The 22,134-nt window shown below is 39.6% G+C and overlaps 1 protein-coding gene across 4 annotated transcripts in view; it reads right to left on the bottom strand.

The window, feature by feature from the left end:
- NAALADL2 (N-acetylated alpha-linked acidic dipeptidase like 2) overlaps positions 1-2,775 on the bottom strand; it is a 1,374,776-nt gene extending 1,372,001 nt beyond the window's left edge. For 2 of the 4 annotated variants that reach the window (XM_060171978.1, XM_060171980.1), the window contains exon 1: positions 2,638-2,775. The gene's annotated coding sequence lies outside the window, so the exon portion shown is untranslated. The remainder of the gene's footprint in view (positions 1-2,637) is intronic. The other 2 variants (XM_060171981.1, XM_060171982.1) reach the window with 1 other exon arrangement.
- Between the last annotated feature and the right edge of the window lie 19,359 nt (positions 2,776-22,134).

Here is a 22,134-nt window from a genome sequence, read left to right as displayed (position 1 = left end):
CTTTGCTGACTTTTAAACACACAAATGTACAGAGCCTCTGAGTTGCTATTCTTTGGACTTGGAAAATTTGTGTCTCAACTATCATCTCTCACCTGCTTCAAGTCCACTGGAATGCCACCTTCTTCTCTCAGTGCCTGTGCTTACAATTTCATTTTAAATACTTTTAATATTTATTTAATTTTGGATAGAGACAGAGATAAATTGAGAGGGAATGAAGAGATAGAGAGACACCACCACTTATGAAGCTTCCCACCCTGCAGGTGGGGATCAAGGGCTTGAACACAGGTCCTTGTGCAGTGTAACATGTGCACGCTACAAGATGTATCACCTGTCCATCACACAATTCTATTTTACACTGTGAAACACTTTTATTTTTAATTGTAAAATAACTGCACATTTTTCTGTGTGGATTCTCTAATGTAGTTTTATTAGAATAGCACTCTATATGTTCCTACTTATTACTTATACTGTCTTCTTCTACTGGATTGAATACTTCAAGAAGGTAGTACTTTATTCCAGTGTCACAAATGGTGCTTGACAAACAATAAGCTCTTGATAAATATCTGCTGACTAAATGTTGAGCTCCTTCGGTGAGTCTGATATTTTGTATCAACACTTAATATACTTTATCATTTCACTCTTATTGGTCTTATAGTAAAAGGCCCTACTTGGTATCAGGAATACATTAGTCCACCCAGTAGAGATGAATTAATTATATATTTCCCCAAAATCATTAATCAGTTATTAATGTAGATGGTTAAGAAAGGAGGTGGTAGTGGTGGTGGTGGTGAAATAGCTCACATGGATTTGAGCCACCCAGGTTTGAGCTTGGCCTCTACTGCATTAAAGAAATGGTGCTGTGTATTCTCTCTCTCACTCTCTCTCATTCTCTATCTATTTCTACTTTTAAAAAAAATCACTGAAAACCTAAGGTGAGAGTATTAATAAAAGAATTCCTCTATCAAAAAAATGGGTGGGTGTAAAGGGAAATAGTACTAGAGGTCCTCCTAGACTCAATCCTAGGCAGGCACTCTGGTTTAAAACATAAAATAAAGAGGGGGGGGGAGTAGATAGCATAATGGTTATGCAAAGAGACTCACATACCTGAAGCTCCAAAGTCCCAGGTTCAATCCCCCCCTCCCTACACCACCATAAGCCAGAGCTAAGCGACAATGTTTAAAATAAATAAAAATATTTTTATGGGGGTGGTGAAGGTGGAAACAAAATGGGGGGGGGGGGATCCTGCTCAAGCATCAAAGTCCTGTTTAAAAGGCAACTCTTTCCTTAACTTTTTCTGCCATCTAACTGGAACACTTTGTACCAGTATTCCACTGCTGGCCATGATCTGCCTCTTCGACATGGAGTTTCAGGAGGGCGGGAATGGAACACTTACTCTATTTTACCCTGTGACAATTTATATCTATCATTCACACTGAAAGAACCTTCGCAGTGGATCAAGCTCAATGGCATGGACACCCTCCAGGAGCCCATGACATAACTGCATGCATGTCTCAAGCTGCAGCCCATTTAAAAAACAGCCCTGCGATGAAGGATTGAAGGCTGGTTTTAAAGCGAGCAAACGGAGTCTTCTACTCTTCAGGGCAACCTAAAGAAACCGAGGAGACTGCATCCCAATAAGGGAGGCCCAGGGACCAGTCCTCGAATGCATCCTACCATGCACAGATCCTAGTGAGCAAAGACTGGCTGGGGGCCCGTAGAAGATAAAGGCTAAGGCTTGTGGACTTGTTACTCCAACAGCGAGGAAACACACCCAAGGCAGCCAAAAGCTATGTCATGTAAAAAGAAAACAGGGGGCGGGGAACAAAAAGAAAAGCAGAAAGAAAGAAAGAACGAAGGAAAGAAAGGAAGGAAGGAAGGAAGGAAGGAAGGAAGAAAGAAAGAAAGAATTGGGGAGCAAGGAAGAGTGAGAAGACAGAAAAAGGAAGAGAGGAGGAAAGGCAGAAAGAGAGAAAAAATAGAGGAAGGAAAAGAGAGAAACAGAAAGGTATGGAGAAGGAAGAAGAAAGAACTAAGAACAGGAAAGAGAAGAGAGGGAGAAAGAAGAAAAGGGGGAGGAAGGAAAATAGAGAAACAGGAAGGAAGAAGAAAGAAAGAAAAAGAAAGGAAGGAAAAGAAAAGAAAAGAAAAGAAAAGAAAAGAAAAGAAAAGAAAAGAAAAGAAAAGAAAAGAAAAGAAAAGAAAAGAAAAGAAAGCCTATGATGTAGAAGAAGAGGGAGGGGCCTGGAGCTGGAGCGCGGTGCAGAGGGAGCGGGGGAGGCAGGAGACAGGCAGCGCTGCTCGCCCCACGCCCCCTGCAGGCCGCCAGCACCGCCAGCCGCTCCCGAGCCCAGGCCGCGCAGCCAACCCACCGGGCCACCGGGCCTCGGGGCGAGCGGGGACGTGGCTTCCAGGAGCGGCCGGGGGGGGGGCCTCGAGGCCTGGCAGGTGGCGCGCCTCTCCCCGCGAGCCGCCCGAGCGCCCCTCCGGCTGGGGCAGCGCGGACCCCGGGAGCGAGCGCGGGCGGCGCCACTGCTGCCGCGCTGCGGGCGGGAAGGACAGGAGGGCGTGCGGGCGGGCACTCGCCGCCATGGAGCGCCTCGGAGTAAACTTTGTCGGAAAAGCGGAGGCCGGGATTACCTGAGCGGCGCGGGCGCGGGCTGGTCTGTGGCTCGGCCGCCTGGCTCCACGGGTTTTCAGCAGCCGTAAAGCGGGCGGAGCGCGAGCTCTCGCCCCCGAGCAGTGGCCCTGGCGCCCTGTCAGCCGCCTGGCAGCGCGCGGGCCGGGCTGAGTCATCCGGAGACACGCGCTCGCCGCCCGGAGCCCGGCGGCGGGAAACGCGCGACTAGGGGCGGACTGGCCCTTTTCTAAGCTAGCGAGCATGCCCCGGGATGCGAAAGAGAGGAGCTTGTTTAAGTTGCATGTGTTTTGTTTGTTTGTTTTTACAATTATATTTTGCATTTAAAAAAACATTTTGCAGTTAAGCTGTTTGAGTGTACTGACCCTGGAAGTGGCTGGCTGAGTATGAAGTTCAGTCATACACACACACACACACACACACACACACACACACACACACACACACAGGCTCTCTCATATATATATATATAAATAGTTTTACTTTTTATTTGTTTTGCAAAAAAAGAAAAGTTTTGTAGGTGAGGTGTTTGCATTGACCCTAGAAGTGGCTGGCTGAGTATAGAGCCAAGGTGTTCCTCTGTCTTCAAATAGTTGTTTTCTTTCAATAAACGTTTTGTAGATGACCTATTTGAGTACACTGACCCTGGAGGCAGCTACATGGGTATGAAAGCCTGGCTCATCCTTTCTAGGGAGTTGCTAGAAATTCTGTGCATTTATTTGACTTCCAGGGAGCCTTTGGCTAAGAGGGCACTTGGAAGTTTACTTGTGCTTGGCACTCACTAATTTGGATTTAGAGATAAAGGGGATTAAGTGGAGAAGAAAGGGATTGAGGTACATACAGCATTCAGAGAAAGAAGACCCAAAGTAGGGATCCCCACCACCATCCCTTGGGGAAAATTAGACAAGTGTCCTGAACATGGAAAAGAAATTAGAGAGTTCTGGATGGTGGCAGCGCAGTTGGTTGACCACATATGTTACAAAGCAAAAGGAGTGGGTTCAAGCCCCATCCCCTTCCCCACCTGCAAGGAGGAATCTTAAAGAGCAGGGTGACAGGTGTCTTTTTTTCTCTCCTTCTCTAGCTCCCCCCCTCCCCGCTTCAACTTTTCTCTATCCTAGTAAAATAAATAAAGGAAAGAAAGAAAACACTGATATTAAAAAGAATCTTTTAAAAAAAAATTTTAGAGATTCCAGGAAACAAATGAGACCAATGAGGTAGCTGTATTGGGGAAAGAAAAGAGAATTTTGCTCAGTGGGTAAAGGAGGGGGTGAGAGAGAAAGGGGCTTGCCCCCAGTGAAAAAGTCTTCACTCTAATGAATGAGATTTGGCAGTTCTGCAAAATGAGAAAATTCCTCTCTGTAGCTGTATCTTACTTAGGAGGTTAACTCATCAACCCACAGCTGAATTTACTGGGCTGGATTCCTGAAAGACATGCCAGATGGATGCATTCTACTTCGTTCTAATAACTGTATGATTTTTCCCTCTGTGCTGTCAATTGTACAACAACAATAACAACAGCAATAGGAATCTGAGTAAGGATTTGAGGAATGAGCCTAAAAACTAAAATAAAGGCCTTACTAAGTTACTTATTATATGAGTAGCCACCCACATAAGTATACAGTTAAGGATTCCAAAACAACCATTGCTTCTGCTTGCTTTTCTCCCTCCCCTTTGTATCTGCTTTTGCCAAATGTCTTTTTCTCTATATTCTGTACAGTGGTAATGCCTAGGGGAAAAGGTGGTTTTGATTAATACTAAGGAATGGAAGGAATTTTAGCTAGTCCTCTCTAAGTAGGGTCAGACTTTGTGAAAAAAGTTTTTTTTTTTTTAATTTTCAGTGCAAGTTTTAATGAGAGCATGGGTAAATTGTCAGCTGTAAAGTCAGAAGTTGTTTTAGCAAAACAAGGAGACAATAGTAAAGCTGTAGTGAAAGCAAATGAAATAGAAATCAGAGCAGTTTTGTTTTCTCATTACTACTGACAGATAAGATTAGAGGAAAAAGTTTCTCTGTCCTCTGAAAAAAAATGGGCAATTTGCTCTGTCACCCAGCCTTTCATAAGGAAAAAGAGAGGTGGGGGGGGGTAAATTAGCATAGTGGTTATGCAAAAAAAACTCAAGCCTGAGGCTCCAAAGTCCCAGGTTAGTTCCCTGCACCACCATAAACCAGAGCTGAGCAGTGCTCTGAAAAAGAGAGAGAGAAAGAGAAAGAAAGAAAGAAAGGAAAGAAAGAAAGGAAAGACACACTATCAGATTTTCATAATTTCTCTAGAGTTTCTATAAGGAAAAAGATTGGGAGGTAGCTGGGTTTTTTTTTTTCCATTATAGAAATGCAAGCAAAATTTTGAAAGAGGCTGAATTGTTAACATTTGGGGAAAATCAAAGTAAGGTAAACATCTCACATTCTTTGTTTTATTTTGCTTAACTTTCAGCATGAGGCAAGTTATCATTAAAACTTAATGTGAAACTAAGATAAGAACTTAAATAGTGTGAAGTTCTTGAACTAAAAGGAGTAAGGAAAAAAATCCAGAAGATAGAGGAAAGGATGAGGAAACTTTTCTAAGAGTAACCTTTGAACTTTTGACTTTAATATGAATGCCTGTCACTTGCTTTAAATAAATATGCAAAGACGTTTAAAGCTGGGAACCAAGAAGATCTGGTCAGAGTGTATGAAAAAGCTTTCCTTGCCCGAAACGTTTTGGTCTAAGAGGATAATTCTATCCATTTTAAGTGGACACAGAAACTTATCCCTTGAGTTTGTGTGCCTATTTATAGCTCAGTCATTCAAAAACACACTGTTGTTGAACTCCTTGCATGCTGTAAACTAAGCCTAGACACATAGGTTTTAGAGCATTTCATAAACCATACAAAAGTGGATATTGACTAGTAAGTGTTTGCTTTGAAAGCTAACACCAAGCTAGCATGTATTAATAATTTAATGTGAAGACTCATTTGCTTTCTAAAGTATTTTATTTCATAGAGTATAACAGTTATACTTATATTCTATCAATCTGATGGCATTAAAAGCCCTTCTTACACAACTAAATTTAACCTTAGTGTGCAACAATGGTTTTCATTTATAATTTCATAGCTGAGGTTATATTGGAAAGAATTTTATTTGAATTTCAAAAGACTATGTTCTTCTTCTGTGTCAGTGAAGTAAAGACTTCATGCCACATTCCAAATAGATTACCTGTTGTTGACTCAAAGCATAACAGATGCAACAGTTAATTATCAGACAATCTCAGTAAACATATAATTTCAAAAATGGTATCTGGAGCCAGGCATCCCCAGTAGAGAGCACAATAACCATGAACAAGGACCCGGGTTCAAGGTTCTGGTCCCTGCCTGAAGGGACAAAGTTTCACTAACAGTGGCACAATTTTGCAGATTTCTCCCTCTCACTCCCTCTCTCTTTCCTCACTATTGGCCACCAGGAGTGGTGGAAATGTCATGCGGTACTTAATCCCAGTGACAACCCTACTAGTAAAATGAATCAATTGATTAATTAATTAATTAATTAAAGTAAGTAACTATATCAAAGTCAAAATGAATAATCATATACTTTGCAATGAGCTTGACCAACCCAAGTTCAATCCCCTGACATCACAAGGGAGTTACTATGCCATTGTGTCTTGTCTCTGACTCTGTTTCTGTCCATCTTAATGAAAAGGTGACCTGGAGATGATAATGCATATGTAAGGTCCAACTATATCTGAAAAATAATAATAACAACAACAGTAGCAATAGTACTAAAGGACGCATGTTATTTATTTATTTATTTAGTCTCCAAGGTTATCGCTGGGGCTGGGTGCCTGCACTACAAATCCACTGCTCCTGGAGGCCATCTTTTCCCTCTTGTTACCTTTGTTGTTCATTGTTATCATTGTTGTTGGATAAGACAGAGAGAAATGGAGAGAGGAGGGTAAGACAGAGAGGGGGAGAGAGAGAAAGATAGACACCTGCAGACCTGCTTTACAACTTGTGAAGCGACCTCCCTCCAGCTGGGGAACAGGGGCTCGAACCGGGATCCTTACTCACGTCCTTGCACTTTGTACCATGTGCACTTAACCCACTGCACTGTTTATTATATAACAAGTATTTTGAGAATAACCTAAAAGTTTATCTTTAAGGTACTATTTAAATGAAATATATTTATACACATAACATGTACTACATGCAGCTGTATTGAAAAAGGAAAAAGAACTCGAATGAATGACTTTTCAGTAAACCATTTTGGAAAATGCAACACAATATGTAACATGGGGGGTGGGGGGACGGGTCTCACTCCACTGGGGAAATTTTGGTCCTATGGCATTTTTCTCTGTCTCTGGAGCTGTGAAGCCCTTTTTACCACTAAACAACCAAAAGAACAGAACAATGTGTAAAATATAGTGCCTCTGTCTGACTGTAAGAAAATACATGTCTATATTTACTAGTATGTAGATGAAAAAACTCCTGGAAGAAAACATAAAATAATCATAGTTACTTCTGTAATCAAGAGGTCAACTCTTCTGATTGAATTCCATGAGGAATGTAAAGAAGATTTCATTGCATACTTCTTAGTTTTATTTTTGAGGTCATATGAATGCATTATCTCGGGGCTGGTGGTTGCACACTCCGTAAACACAAGGACCAGGGTTTGAACCTCTGCTCCCCATCTGCAGGGGGTCCACTCCACAAGCAGTGAAGCTCTACAGGTGTCTATCTTTCTCACCCTCTCTCTATCTCCCTGTCCTCTCTTAATTTCTCTCTGCCCTATCTAATAATAATTAGGAGAAAAAAATGGCCACTGAGAGCCATGGATTTGTAGCACTGACACCAAGCCCAAGTGATAACCCTGGAGGCAATAAAATAAAATTAAACAAATAGATGTATTACCTGAAAATTTTTAAATGTCAAATAGTATTGTTGTAAATGATGTCCAATTAAAATTACTTTTCAAGGCAAAAAATATGGAGTTGAAGCAATGCCGGGTTCTCGTGGGGGGCCTATCTCAGGTCCAGCTATCTCTGTGTGACCATCCCATTGGCTATGAGAGACAGGTGCAGATAGGAACTTGTACTGAGGCAGCAGGGGTGGACACACTGGGGTACTACTTTGCCATCCAAGGCAAGAGACAAAAAAACAAAGATCACCCCAGGGGGCTATGGCAGCGGATAACCCGTTTATTGAGCAGCAGAACAAAGTTTTTAAAGGGTGGTAGCAGGAAGCAGTTTGTTTATACCTAATATGGTATGGGTGAGGGTTTTTCCAGTAACCATTGGGCCAGTGGTCTGGCCAGTTTGGGAATGAGGAGGTGAGATTATCATCAGGCACAAAAGGGGGGGGGGGTCTTTGTGTGGGCAGGGGGAATCGGGCCATATATGGTCAAAAGGAACTGAAGACAGGGAAGTGGTGAGGGGACTTTTAGTAGCTGAGTAAATGGATTAACCGGTTTGAGAACAAGGAAGAGAACCTTTGTGCTTAGAGAATGTAGGTCCCTTGTGGGGCAAGGGAGTCTGATAGGGGGACAGAGCCCTACCCTCCCCCCCCCCGGCTTTACTCCAAGTGGGGGAGTCTGAAGGGGCAACTGTACCACCAGGCACCTACCTATTTCATAGGAGGTCCACACCATGCTCAACCTCAGCTTCACAGTTCCCCACAAAGCAAGGCATTTATTCTTTTGCAAAAGGGCCTGCTGCCAATAGTGGCAGTCAGGCAGCAGCACAGCCCCCCAACCCACCCTTCTCCCATCTTTTATACCTGATGCAGAACTGTCTCCTCCACCCCTGGGCTGGGCTTCAGAGCTCACAATCTCCCCAGTGCCTAAATAAGGAAAGCAGGAAGAGAGTCTGAGAGTTTCTGCTGTAGGATTAGCAAGCATTGCAAGGAACTATCATCTGACCTAAGGAATACAGAACTACTGGCCACAAGTGGTCATAGATAACAATGTATAAAGATAATTTTTGTGAGTGGGGGTGGATAGCATAATGGCTATGCAAAGAGACTGGAGTCATGCCTGAGGCTCCTAAGTCCCAGGTTCAATCCCCCACATCACCATAAACCAGAGCTGAGCAGTGCTCTGATGTTTCAGTGTCTTTCTCTCTCTGCATCTCTCTCAAAAATAAAACAAATAAAATACTTTTTAAAAAGTTGTCTATTTAAAACAAATCTCTCTCTATATATATATATGTGTATATATATGTATGTATGTATGTATATATAGTAGTAAACAGTTGTTCTATTTGTGTTCCTTTGAAGAGAAGACCTAACCATCTCTCACAGTATTAATGCAGTGTAAAACAAACAAACGTAAAGTTAGGAAAATTCTTTTGACGTTAATAATCTCTTTGTTCTAACTTCAAAAGTAATGAAGTTTACTATTAGAAATTCTCACTAACTAAGCTATGGACTGCTTACCTACATTTGTTTTGACTACGAAGATCCATTGTAGTTGAAAATGAAAACTAAACCTTCACACACAGACAAGATGTATTCTTTTTTCTTTAGTTACTTTAAGGTTCCCTCAGATAAATAAAACACACAGAGCTGTATATTTTATGCTAATAAATCATCCTTATTTTTCTGATGTTTATTATTATTTTGCTGATATTGTCATATAATAGCAGGTAGCAATAGTTTCATTCTAGAATGACTAAAAGAAAACAATCTTCCCATACTAGCTTTGAAACACAGTCTCTAATTACTAAGTACATAAAGCTTCTGCCATTCCCAAGACTTTTGGGCGAACTGAATCATTTCAATGTGAGTGGCTTGGTGAAAAAAAAGTAAATAAATCCAGATCACTCTATTTACAGAGTGTTTTGAGTTTTTGCAGAAATTGATTTGTGTAAAGTTTCTTAGCTGCAAAAGTGGTATCTGGGAGGTGTTGACAATGTGTGTATGACTTCTTGAAAATTAAGCAGTGTGGCAGAAACTGTTAATTGCACTGATATTTGTGGACTCAAGACAGTTCTCAGACACCTTTACAGTCAGATCAGTCACTTGACTGATTCTGAGCAAAAAAGATGCCAAACTCTGTTTGCTTGTGGGCATGATCTGGAGAAATTCCAACTCAGAACCAGAAGTACTGTATCACTCAGGATATCAAGACAGGAAAAAATCAGTCACATTGTTCAAAAAGAAGAAATTTATTATCAGGGCAGTGACTAGGCTGAGTATCATCTAGGCATCTGAGAGCTTATCAAGTCATGAAAGCTATTCCCTATGTTAGTATTCCTTATTATTATTATTTACTTAACATGACACTATAATTTTATTTCTTGCAAAAAAGATTAACTTAACTCATAGTTAAGAATATTTTGTTAAACTAAAGTACACTTTAGTATGGGAAATGCTCATGAAATGACTTCAATGATCAAAATGCTTTCAATGATTTAAGATTCTTGATAGACAAAGACAAAATACCTGCCCCAAATATTATGAATCATTTCCAGCCAACAATAGCACATTCCAAACAGAGACACAGACTCAGACTCACTTCCAACTCATAATGTTCTGCGGTTTGTAGAAAAAAGGTTTATTGTACAGTAAGCTTCATTATATACAATGAGATGTATAGTAAGTACAAAATAACACATTGTGTGTATATATAATATAAAAACCTTTTTGTTGTAACACACTGTAATTGAGAGTTCATCTCTCACCCTTAAGAAAGCCTGATTAATATTATCATGTTGCATCAAGTCTTTAAACTTAAAAAAATACCATTTGAATGGACAAGGTTGACTAGAGAAGGGTTGCAGAATAAGAAAGAGGTACCAGAAATCAAAAGTTACAGGATGCACAGAAGAATGGACAGAGAAAGGAGGATGATGAGTGGGTTAAGATGGAGGAGTGCTGGGAAATTGTGCAGATGCATTCACATCTGCCATGTTTTCCCCTCAGGCTACTGCTAGTTCCCACGAGAGTTGGGACATTCTCGGAGTGCCTGTTCAGCCATGTTGTGCCCTCAGGGCATTGTCTATATCCCCTCGATATTTGGAGTGCTTTGGTTACTCCTCCCCCCTCCCATTCTCACGAGAGTTATTACCCTATCCTGGAGTGCTATGGTTACTCCTCCCCTTCCCATTCTCACGAAAGCTGCTCCTATAAAAGCCTTTCTTCTTCTGTACCTCGCTCTCTTGCCAGCGCTTCACTCCGGTGTTCAGACGCAGGAAAGGTTACTGCGTGAGGCGGCCATTTTCACTACCTCCACGTGGCCCAACCTGCCTCTCTAGCACCCAACTCTGAGGTGCCAGCGCAAATAAAGATTTGTGTTTCCTCTTCACTCCGGACCCCCTCTCTCTCATCTCCGCGGCCGCGCTCAACAACATCTGGCTCAACAACAGAGGAGGACGATCACAATGAAAATGTGCATGCCTATCCTGAAAGCTGACTAGTCAAAATTACAAAGCCTTCCCTTACTTTACTCTTTTCAGTAGGTTTAGATGCACCTATTTCTTTTTAATTTCTTCCTTACTGGAAGAGAGATTTTATTTTTGTAATTTTGTTGTTGAGCGCGGGCCGCGATAGTTGGAGTGCTTTGGTTACTCCTCCCCCTTCCCATTCCCGCAAGAGTTATTATCCTACCCTGGAGTGCTATGGTTACTCCTCCCCCTTCTCATTCTCATGAGAGCTATTCCCATAAAAGCCCTTTTTATTTCGCCCCTCTTTCTCTTGCCTGCCTTTCACTTTGGTGATTAGACGGAGGGAAGGTTGCTGCATGAGGTAGCCTTTTTTGCTACCTCCACATGGCCCAAACTGCTGCTCTCTCACTCAACTCTGAGGTTCCAGCGCAAATAAAGGATTGTGTTCCCTTTCTGCTCCAAACCTATTTTCTTTGTTGGAGTTCCAAAGACACTCTGTAGCAGCTGGTATGCCCATCTCCTGGGTGCTATGAATATTGGTCAGTAACTCCCTTATTAGTTTCAGCCCTTTGCTGGGAATTACTGTTGATAAACTAGAACCAGGGAACCACTGTGCCTCACCCCTTCACCCCCACTCACCTATCCAAATAGGAGAAAGACTTGGCTGACTGACACACAGGCTCCTTAAGTTCTTCAGAACTTCCTGGGTTGTCATGCACGTCCTCATCCGCAGCTGAGATCACATTTTTTTTTAATGTTTCTTTTTTTTTGTTTATTTGTTTATCAGAGCACTGTTGAGCTCTGGCTTATGGTGGTGCTAGGGACTGAACCTGGGACTTTGAAGCCTCAGGCATGAGAGTCTTTTTACATAACCATTATGCTATCTGCCCCCACCCCCTGGAATCACATTCTTGCTCAACTGGACTATTCTGCTCCTCTCATTCTCCAGTAACACTGTTCCTTCATTGAATAAATAACTTACAGAAAAGGATTCGCCCTCAGACTGCTCCTAATCTGCAATAAGATATTAATGCCTGGAGAAAGGATTTGTACTGGGAAGTCTGGGGTTAGATCACTCACAGATAAAAGGAAAGACTGGCAGTAGAGTGTTTTATAGCAAGGCTGCTGTTAAACCTTTTACCTGTGTTAAACAGGAGAAGCAGTGGTTGACATTCTACTGCAGGAATTTTGAGGTACTAAGTTAATGGCAGATCTAAGTACAGTGGAATTGGTGGCTATTGCTGAGCGCTATTGATGCATTGAAGAAAGACAGGTATTGATGTATTGAGGGGGAAAGTGAAGGGTTTAGATCTATTAATCAGCAAAACTAATTGTGATGGTGGAGGGTTTTCTTGACAACATTTAATGAAACCATTCATCTGTAGTTGGAGAACATACAAAGCTGAAGATCAAACATAAGCCTCTTTTAAGAAGTACAAAGCAAGCTAAATCAAAACTAATATGAGTGTTTTATGGCAGTTAAAAAAGTAGAACCCTGGTATTTGTGGCAAAAATCCTTTTCTTTTCCTTTGCTAACCCAGTGTCTTGCACATATATTATTTCACTGATCTCAGGCTGCTTTTACTATTGCTTGTGGATTAGCCATGAAACAGAACATCATTTTACAGGAGTTATGATATCCTGTTAACTGAAACTGATGAACAAAAATAGTAAGGACTCTAGATGCCTTGCTGAGACATTTGATCAAAAGGTGAGAGATAAGGTCTCTAGACATTCAGGAGCCTGCGAGTTCCCTAGAGATTTTTTTAAAAAAATATATTAATTTTATCTTATTTAATAGAAAAAAGTGAAATAGAGAAGAGGAGGAGAGATAGTAAGTAGAGAGAAAGAGAGACACCTGCAGCACTGCAGTACTCATGAAGTTTCCTTCCTTTGGATGGGGACTGGAGATCTGAAGCCAGGTCCTTGTGCATTGTGACATATGTGCTCAACTGGGTGTGCCGGGCTACTGGAGGTTTTAGTGACCTGGTGGTGGTCTGAAATATACTTGAGAATCTCAAGTATATTGTAACAAGATTATATATATTGTAACAAGATTATATATATATTATATATATATTTCCCCTTTTTGTCGCCCTTGTTTTCTATTGTTGTAGTTATTATTGTTGATGTCGTTGTTAGATAGGACAGAGAGAATTGGAGAAAGGAGGGGAAGACAGAGGGTGAGAGAGAGACACCTGCAGACCTGCTTCACCACCTGTGAAGTGACACCCTAGCAGGTGGGGAAGCAGCCAGAGGCTCTAACCGGGATCCTTATGCTGGTCCTTGTGCTTTGTGCCACATGCGCTTAACCCGCTGTGCTATCACCGAATCCCAATAACAAGATATTCTTACGCCAAAGAATACTGTTGACATACCTGTCACTAAAGGATAGATAAAATGCTTGGTAAATATATTTGAAGTTTGCTTATTTATCTATATGTTGTGCCAGAGAATGAGACCAGGGCTGCAAGCTTGAGTGACATCTCTGAGTATCATTATTTAGAGAGAACAAAAGCAATGGAGAGACACATAGCAAAAGGTGACACACCACAGAACCGAAACTTCTCCAAAGGACAACAGAACTCTTAAGACAGTGGAAACACTCACAGGATTTTCCTGCTTTAAAGTGAATCAGATGTGTTACCCCATCCATTAAAAAAAAAAATTCCCCATGAATCTTGTATATGAGTTTTTATTTACCATTTTGCAGTGAGCTTTAAAACAATGATGCTCCAATTTTAACATTCCTCCTGAATTTATTCATTATTTTTTCTTCTACAAATTATATAGTTTTTTTTATTATTTTAGGAGGGTGTTATGAAGTAGAGTCTGGAAAGGAAAGGTGGAATAAAAACATGTACTGTTGTTTTTTTTATTGTTGTAAGAATGAGTTTCTGTTGGGATGACAGGGCTAGCTCACCTCACCTCACTATGTGTAAAGCCAAGTTTTGCACCCCAGCACCACATGGGAGATGCTATGGCACTAGAGGAGGCTCTCATGCTATGCTTGTTTTTTTCTCTGTGTGTCTCTCTTATCTGAATGAAAAAACAGCAGGAAAGGTGAAATCCTATGAGTGATGTCTCACCTTCAAAATCAACAAACAACAAAAACAACAACAACAAACAAAACAGAGTTCTTGTCACTAGCCTACTGACCTGGGATCCTTTTTTGAATGAAGTGGTGAAGGATGTAGTCATTATCCTTGTGTGCTCAACTTGTTCTCTTTTGCAAATGTTGTTAGGAAATAAACGTATTTTTAGAAATAAATGACACGTAATAATTTACATCGCATCTCTTTTTGTTGCTTTGGAAGACCCTTGTCTCCTAAGGGTATACTTTATTTACTTTACCAAAATTTTCTTTATCAATGAGTCTATATATAGTGCATGTAATAACGTTACAGTTTCAAGCTAATACTAACAAGTACTAATATAGCAAGTACTTGAATAACGATGCCAATGTTACTACTGTTTAAAAAAATAATAAGAAAGGAAACAATAGATCCAACATGAAGTTATTCACAGGAGTGGCAGGCACAAAGACATAGTTCTTAAGTTACCTACAGTTGTAAATTCTCCCAAGGCAAATTTCAAAAAAATGGGCATAGAGGTTTCTAGTTGTCACTTATAAGATAAGATGATACTGGTAGCACATCTCCTGCCTTTCTCTGACAAAAGTGGTTTTGCCTGAAATGATCTTTTCTTTCTTTTGTTAATAAGTTCATCTTGCTCTATTTCTGACTATAAAAATATTCCCTCTTCACAAACACTTACAGTGTCCTTGTTGTATGCACTGCTCCTTGATACATGAATCAATGAATAAAGCCAACCAGATGTCTAAATTAATTCATATTTTTTGTTGGTTTGTCTCCAAGGATTTTTTGCATCTTTACATCTGCATAATCCTATTGTTCTTGCTTAACTCATTCTTTCTTGTTTTTTTCTCTTCAGGTAAGAGGGTGAGAGATAGAGAAAGAGAGAGAGGAGGAGAGACACAGCAGCAGTGCTACACCACCCATTCAGCTTCCCTACTACATGGTGTTCCTGTGTGGTGGTTGGGGGCTGGGACCCAGGTCTTCATCACGGTAAAGTGTGTGCTTTACTTAGTGAACTGATACCTTGAACTTTTTTTTTTTCCTTTTTGTTGCCCTTGTTTTTTATTGTTGTTGTAGTTATTATTGTTGTTGTTATTGGATGTCGTCATTGTTAGGACAGAGAGAAATGGAGAGAGGAGGAGAAGACAGAGAAGGGGAGAGAAAGACAGACACCTGCAGACCTGCTTCACCACCTGTGAAGTGACACCCCTGCAGGTGGGGAGCCAGGGGTTTGAACAGGGATCCATGAGCTTTTTCCCACGTAGGCTTAACCCACTGCGCTACCAACAGACCCCCAGTGCCTAGTTTTTATCTATCATCATAGAGTAAACACTTTCCCTAGTTTCCCCCCACCTCCCCTTTTGGCATCTGCTATTTTGTTCTTAGCGACTAAAAAATTGTTTTTTTGTTATGTTTCATCTGTTTATTTGCCAGACCCTTTTTATTGTGGTGTATGTGTGTAAGGGGGTGGGTGTGGGGATGAAGTTGAAAATGATATATATTTTTAGGATGTAACTTGGAAAACATCATTCCAGTGCTCTTCAAAAGCCCTACCCCCACTTTCACCTCCCAAATTCCACACCATCAGGCAGTAGCTGAAAGCCTCTTTTATGGCTTTTTGTGTTCCCAGAGCTTATAGCCTTAACCCAGATACCTACTTTAGAGATTCATAGCATGCAAGCTTTGCAGATATCCTTTTGAAGTTTGCATTCATCAGCCTTTGTGTACAAGCCTCTGCAAATTTCCATGTGACCTGTCTGAACTTCTTGAAGACAGAGAGTGAACAAACATTACAAGCATTTTGTAAAAGAGACTGTAGGCTCCGTATAAAAGCCCTTTCCTAAATCCCATTATATCTCCTTTACCCAACCCCATTCATTCTCACAGTTTCATCACCTCTGGCTACAACCAGCTGTCTCCTCTCCCACTATGCCAGGACCTGCCCCTTTGTCTAAGTTTCTCAAAAAGTCCAACCAGTTCACAGCACCCACTCAGCATAATGCAAAGCTGACAGCCTTCAAGACAAGTTTTAGACATGATATATATATATATATATATATATATATATATATATATATATATATATATATATATATATATATATGAAACGTTGGGAAAACCATAGGATAAGAGGGGTACAACTCCACACAATTCCCACCACCTGAACACTGTATCCCACCCCTCCCGATAGCTTTCTTATTCTTTTTAACTACCTATTATTTCTGATGAATGACCCTGTGAGTTCTCAGTTTACCCAGCTACTCACTTCAAATGTCCTCATGTCCTGTGACCTAGAAACTTCTCTTCTGGGAATTCAGCCCCAATGAAGTAGTTCAAACTGGTATTATAAGCAATCTCCCTGGTCCCTTCAAAATGATAAAATTATATTGCTACTCAAATCACCAACAACAAAGGCATGATTAAAGGATAGGGTAATTTTCTTTACTTCTAGGCTAATGGGAGTTAGTTATATTATACCATGAAGACAAATTAAAGGCTCTTAAGATCCACTGTTCAATGACAAAGTCTAGATGAAGTAATATCTGAAGAAAATGTTAATGGTTATATTTCTGTCTTACTCTAGGCATTTTTCAAATTGGGTTATGTGACTTTAAAAATATTTTATGTACTTATTTTATACTATATAGAAATTCACAAAGAGAGAGAGAGAAATGTACAGCTGGTACAGGTATGGCAGTGCTTTAGCAGCTGAGCTATCATCCCAACTTCAGGTTATATTAACACACACACACACACACACACACACACACACACACACTCACACCACTAGCACATAAGGAGCAGGTGGGCTGAATGTTCTAGCTTTTTGTTTATATAAAAAGCTGACATAAAGAATGATAGTAAACTGAGAAGAAATGGGTTTAAAAATTTAATAATCTTCAGCTGGGGAGACAGCATAATGGTTATGTAAATGACTTTCATGACTGAGGTTCTCATGTCCCAGGACAAACCCCAACATTGCTCCTCTCTCTCTCTCTATCTTTCTCTCTCTCTCTCTCCATCTATCTCTAAATAAATTAATTAATATACTATATATGTATGTATATACACATATATTTATTAAGTTTTATAATTTGAAGACTTGAACTTCAAAGGGAAACTTGCAAACAAAGTCAAGATCAAGGACAAATCTTTAGTAGCAGAACCTAGAGGTCCAGATCTCCTCTCACTCTGGAAGGAGAGAAAGGAGAGTTAAGTCAGCACCATAGCATGCTAGAGTTCTCTCTGGGGGCCTTTGGACATGCTGTTCTAGTTTACTGCAAAGTTGTTTCTTTGTCCCACTGCATAAAAGTGAAAAATTCCTCTCTTGGTTTTTCAGTACTTGGATTTAGGTTAACTTTGGGAATGCCTGGTGTATAGGTAGTGGAAAGCACATGCCACGTGTAAGGACCCAGGTTCAAGCCCTGCATCCCCACTTGCAGAGGGAGTTTTCAGGAGTGGTGAAGCAGTGCTGCAGGTGTACCTCTTCCTCTCCCCTTCTATATTTCCCTTTCCTTCTAAATATCTCTCTGTATCTACCCAATAAAAAATAAATGTTACAATAAAAAAATTAGGAAACTTCTCTTCTGAGCAGCCTCCTCATATATATCTTCCCTTTGCTTAATTCCATTTGTAATTAGATGCTTCCTTACTTGGTTATTATCTCTCTCCCTGGAATTAAAACCCAAAAGGGCACAGTGTTTATCTTTTTTTTTTTTTTTTTTAGTGTTTATCTTCTTTTGCTCCCTCATAATACTCAGGGCTCAACAGAGTGTCAGGTGCTTTGTTGAAGGCTGTGGAATAAATAAACTAGTGTTAGGTCATTATGATCACATAAGCTTAAAGTGTATCCAGATATTTTTCATAGATCAGGAGGAAAAAAATTATTGATCTTTCATTTTAATCTAACCCTTTATCACATAGTTGAACAGAATGAGCAATTTGCACAGGGAAGAATTGGGTGATAGATGAGCCTTGGGGAATTCCTAGTGAAACTGGATGAATAGATACTAAAGGAAATTCCTGCTCATTTAAAATATACACTTAGCTCTTAGTGATGTAGAGCATTGTCGAAATCTAAAGAAATACAGACACTGTAATGAAATGATAAATGTTTAAGTCAGCTTAATTTTACCTTGTATCAGCTGGGTTTCTAGTTGAATGTTTAGCCCAACAATATGTTCTTTTTTTTTTTTTTTACATTTCTACATACACACATTGCTTTCATTCTGCTTATTGTCCTCTTTATGCTGCTATTTCAAAATAAAGGTGGGGATCCATACAGTGGATACAGAGGAAGGAGAAAGAAGATAAAAGCTACAGATGCAAAATAGTCAAACTTTTGTGTTTTCATCTTACATATGTTTGAGAATGATTTCTATCCTTACTTAATGAGCACACACAGGTGATTTTTACCAGGGCAGGATTAGTTTGTACCTAAACTTCCTAATATTTCTCCTATCTTTAACTTACCAAGTTCCTGATAATTGTAATGCAAGTGCAAGCTATTTTCTGGAATCTTTTCTTGCCATCGTTAGATAACAAGAAAGAATATTTTAAGCAAGTGATGTGCTTAGAGGGAAACTTCTCTACACTTTGTGTGCTCCAGGTGGGAAGAGAGACCTGAATAGCAATTGCTTTGTCAGGTGGGTCCTACCAGCAGCTCACCCTAAGATTCACAAAGATTCAGATACCACAACAAAAGGCAAGGCTGTAAATAGAGCTGGGAGGTCAGAGAAGAGGCAACCTGAGATTCTGTTTCGAAGGATAAATACATGCACTGTTTCCTAAACAAGTTAATCTTTATTTCTCCTGAAAACTTTTATACCATGTTCCATTAATTTACATGGCACAATTTATGCTGTGTTTCATCTTGGTCCAAGGTAACTAAAGATTGCTCACAGATCAAAAAAAGATCTCCTCTAAGCAAAAACAAGTTAAGATCAGTAATAATAAAATATTATAAGTGAATACAGTTTGTACCTATAATAGAGTAAAACTATAATTTATTGTTCCTATCCATGGACGGAAAGATGACTTGGTGAAACTTGGTGACTAGCACTGGTGGAATAGATGTAGGATAGTGCACTGCTTGACCAAGTGCAAAACCCAGGTTCCAGCCTGGTCCCCACCATATTGAAGGCAGCTTCAGTGTTGTGATCTCTTCTACTTTCTCTTTCTGCCTTTATATCTCTTTCATACGAGAAAGAAAGAGGGTGGAAGAAATGGAAGGAAGGAATGAAAGGAGGAAGAAAGGAAGGAAGGAAGGAAGGAAGGAAGGAAGGAAGGAAGGAAGGAAGGGAGGGAGGGGAAGGATGGAGAGAAGATAGTGACTAGTGTAGAAGAGAGAAGAGGTACCAGGGAAATACTTTGGAAAGGTATACTCCTTTTATACCTGTGTGTGATAGGGTGGTGGTGGTTGAGGGGGAGATACTGGGAGGTTAGTACATAAACTATTTCATCATTCCAGGCCTCCTTTTCATTCAGAGAAACCTAGAGAGAAATGGAAAGAACAGAGAGAGAGAGAGAGAGAGAAAGAGAGATTACAACACTGAGGTTTCCTCCATTGCCATGTGTTATCAGGGGCACATGAGTCAAACACATGAAATGTAGCATCTACCAAGAGAGATATCACTTTATACCATTTTTAAAGCAATCTTTTAGTCTGCTTATGACTGATAACTATTTTTCATAAGAAATTGTTCAGATACAACTCAGATAAGCATTTTAAAGCATGTTCAAAAGGAAACAGTCAAAATGTTGGTGCTACAAAGCTTATAGAGTTGACCCCAAACAATTCAACTTCATAACAAACCAAAAAGTCAAAGAAGTTGCTAAGCTCTTCTTTCTGAGTAGATACAGAGAACAAACAGAAACAGAGAATATTCTGTCACTAGAAAATCTTGAATAAATTAATTGGTGTATTTTTATCTGAAGCCATGATCTCAAAATACCATTTATGACTTCATGAAAGATTTTTTGTAGTGAAAGAAAAATTATAAAGCTGAGAAAAAGCAGTTGTCTGAATTGCGATATAACTTTCCAAGGATCTTAGTGATGGAAATAGTTAACTGAATAGCCACGATGTATGGCTCCACCTTTGATTTTTCATCAAGAGCTGTCTGGATGTCAGTGAGGAAAGCTGCATTTTCTGAATCCATGTGCACAGCTACCAAAGTGTTCTTGCTTATTGTCTTTCTTCACATCAGGCATATATGCTATGAAATATGCTCTTATTCTGACTGCTGAACAAAAATTCCTGGAGAAAAAAAAGAAAGAATTCCACTAAGCCAAGTGAAAATCAGATTTGGTGGATTTGGTGGTACGAATGATATCTTGTGCTTCCATTTCATCTGACAATCAACTATATCTCCAGATATTAAACACAGTATAGATTCATTCTATACTCATTTACTGTTTGCATGAGATGTTCCTTGTTTTTCTCAAAACAAACAAAGCAAAAATATCTAGGCATAATTAAGACACAGGGAATTCATTTTCCTCATGGATTTTTTTTAAGGAAAAAATATTATTTGTGTGAACTTGTGCATGTTATTTAAATTATAAGTGACAAAGCGATTTCATATTTAAAATGGAAATGACAGCCTTTATTCCCTTATAGCAAGGATAAAAAGAGGGAATGTATTGAAGTTTTTAGTCTGTGTCTGGTGAAGATAATTATTGTCACCCAGACTTCACCATCAAAAGAACAACTTATTTTTTCTCATCCATTCATTTCCTTCTAGTTGAACAGTCTAAATTCTAGTTTAGTTGAGTTTAGACCCTACCTATAAGAGAGCAAGAAGGCTGACGCTAGATCAAAGAGGGTAAGAGATCACAATTGCTAGAGTTGTAGCAAATATTTCCTTAGGCCATGCCTCAGGCACTGGGCATTGAAGGGGTTAATCAGCTACAAAATGGGAATCTTTTATGCATAAGTAAATCTCTCTTTGGTGTCCGGACATTATTATAAATTACTCCTGAAACTGGAAGATGATAATAATCAACCTGGTAGCATTTCTGGACATTCATTAAGCAAAAATAATTAATTCCCAAATAATCCCTATGTTTCTCAATCCTTTATATTCAATGGCTTTCCTCTTAAGTAAATATGTATATAATGTTATCTTTATCATGCAAACATTTAATATATAGTTAATAAAACTGACATAGTCATAAAATGAATAAGTCAATACAATTCACATTATGTAAACAATGAATAAAGGAATATGATTTATTATAAAAGAGTATGTGTTCCGATATGAAAATGACTCAACATTTTAATGAATCATAAGGTGAACTAATGTTTGCATCTGTATGTGCAATCACTGTAAATACTATAACTATAATCTTCAACTAATAAAAAACATTTTAATGCTAAATGAAGTATCATAAGTATTAATGCCATTATGTTTTTCAGCAGCAATGAACACTTAGAAAGCCATCTTACTTTACACAGCAGTAGCTTTGTTGGATTTGACTTTCAAGAAACACATATAATTAATACCCCCACACCTATGGACATCTAATCTTTGATAAGGGGGCCCAAAGTATTAAATGGAAGAAAGAGGCTCTCTTCAATAAATGGTGCTGGAAAACTGGGTTGAAACATGCAGAAGAATGAAACTGAACCACTTTATCTCATCAGAAACAAAAATCAACTCCAAACAGATTAAAGATCTGGATGTTAGACCAGAAACAATCAAATACTTAGAGGAAAACATTGGTAAAACACTTTCCCACCTAAACCTCAAGGACATCTTTGATGAAACAAACTAAAGCAGAAATAAACAAATGGGACTATATCAAATTGAAAAGCTTCTGCACATCCAAAGAAACTATCACACAAAGAGACCCCTCACAGAATGGGAGAAGATCTTCACATGCCATACATCAGACAAGAGACTAATCACCAAAACATACAGAGAACTCAGCAAACTTAGCACCAAAAAAGCAAATGACCCCATCCAAAAATGGGCAGAGGATATGAACAGAACATTCACTCCAGAGGAGATCCAAAAGGCTAACAAACAGATGAAAAACTGCTCCAGGT

This window comes from Erinaceus europaeus, chromosome 14 (assembly GCF_950295315.1).
Source record: "Erinaceus europaeus chromosome 14, mEriEur2.1, whole genome shotgun sequence".
Taxonomy (NCBI): Eukaryota; Metazoa; Chordata; class Mammalia; order Eulipotyphla; family Erinaceidae; genus Erinaceus; species Erinaceus europaeus.
Note: the sequence above shows the minus strand (reverse complement) of the source record. Positions and strands in the feature narration are given on the sequence as shown.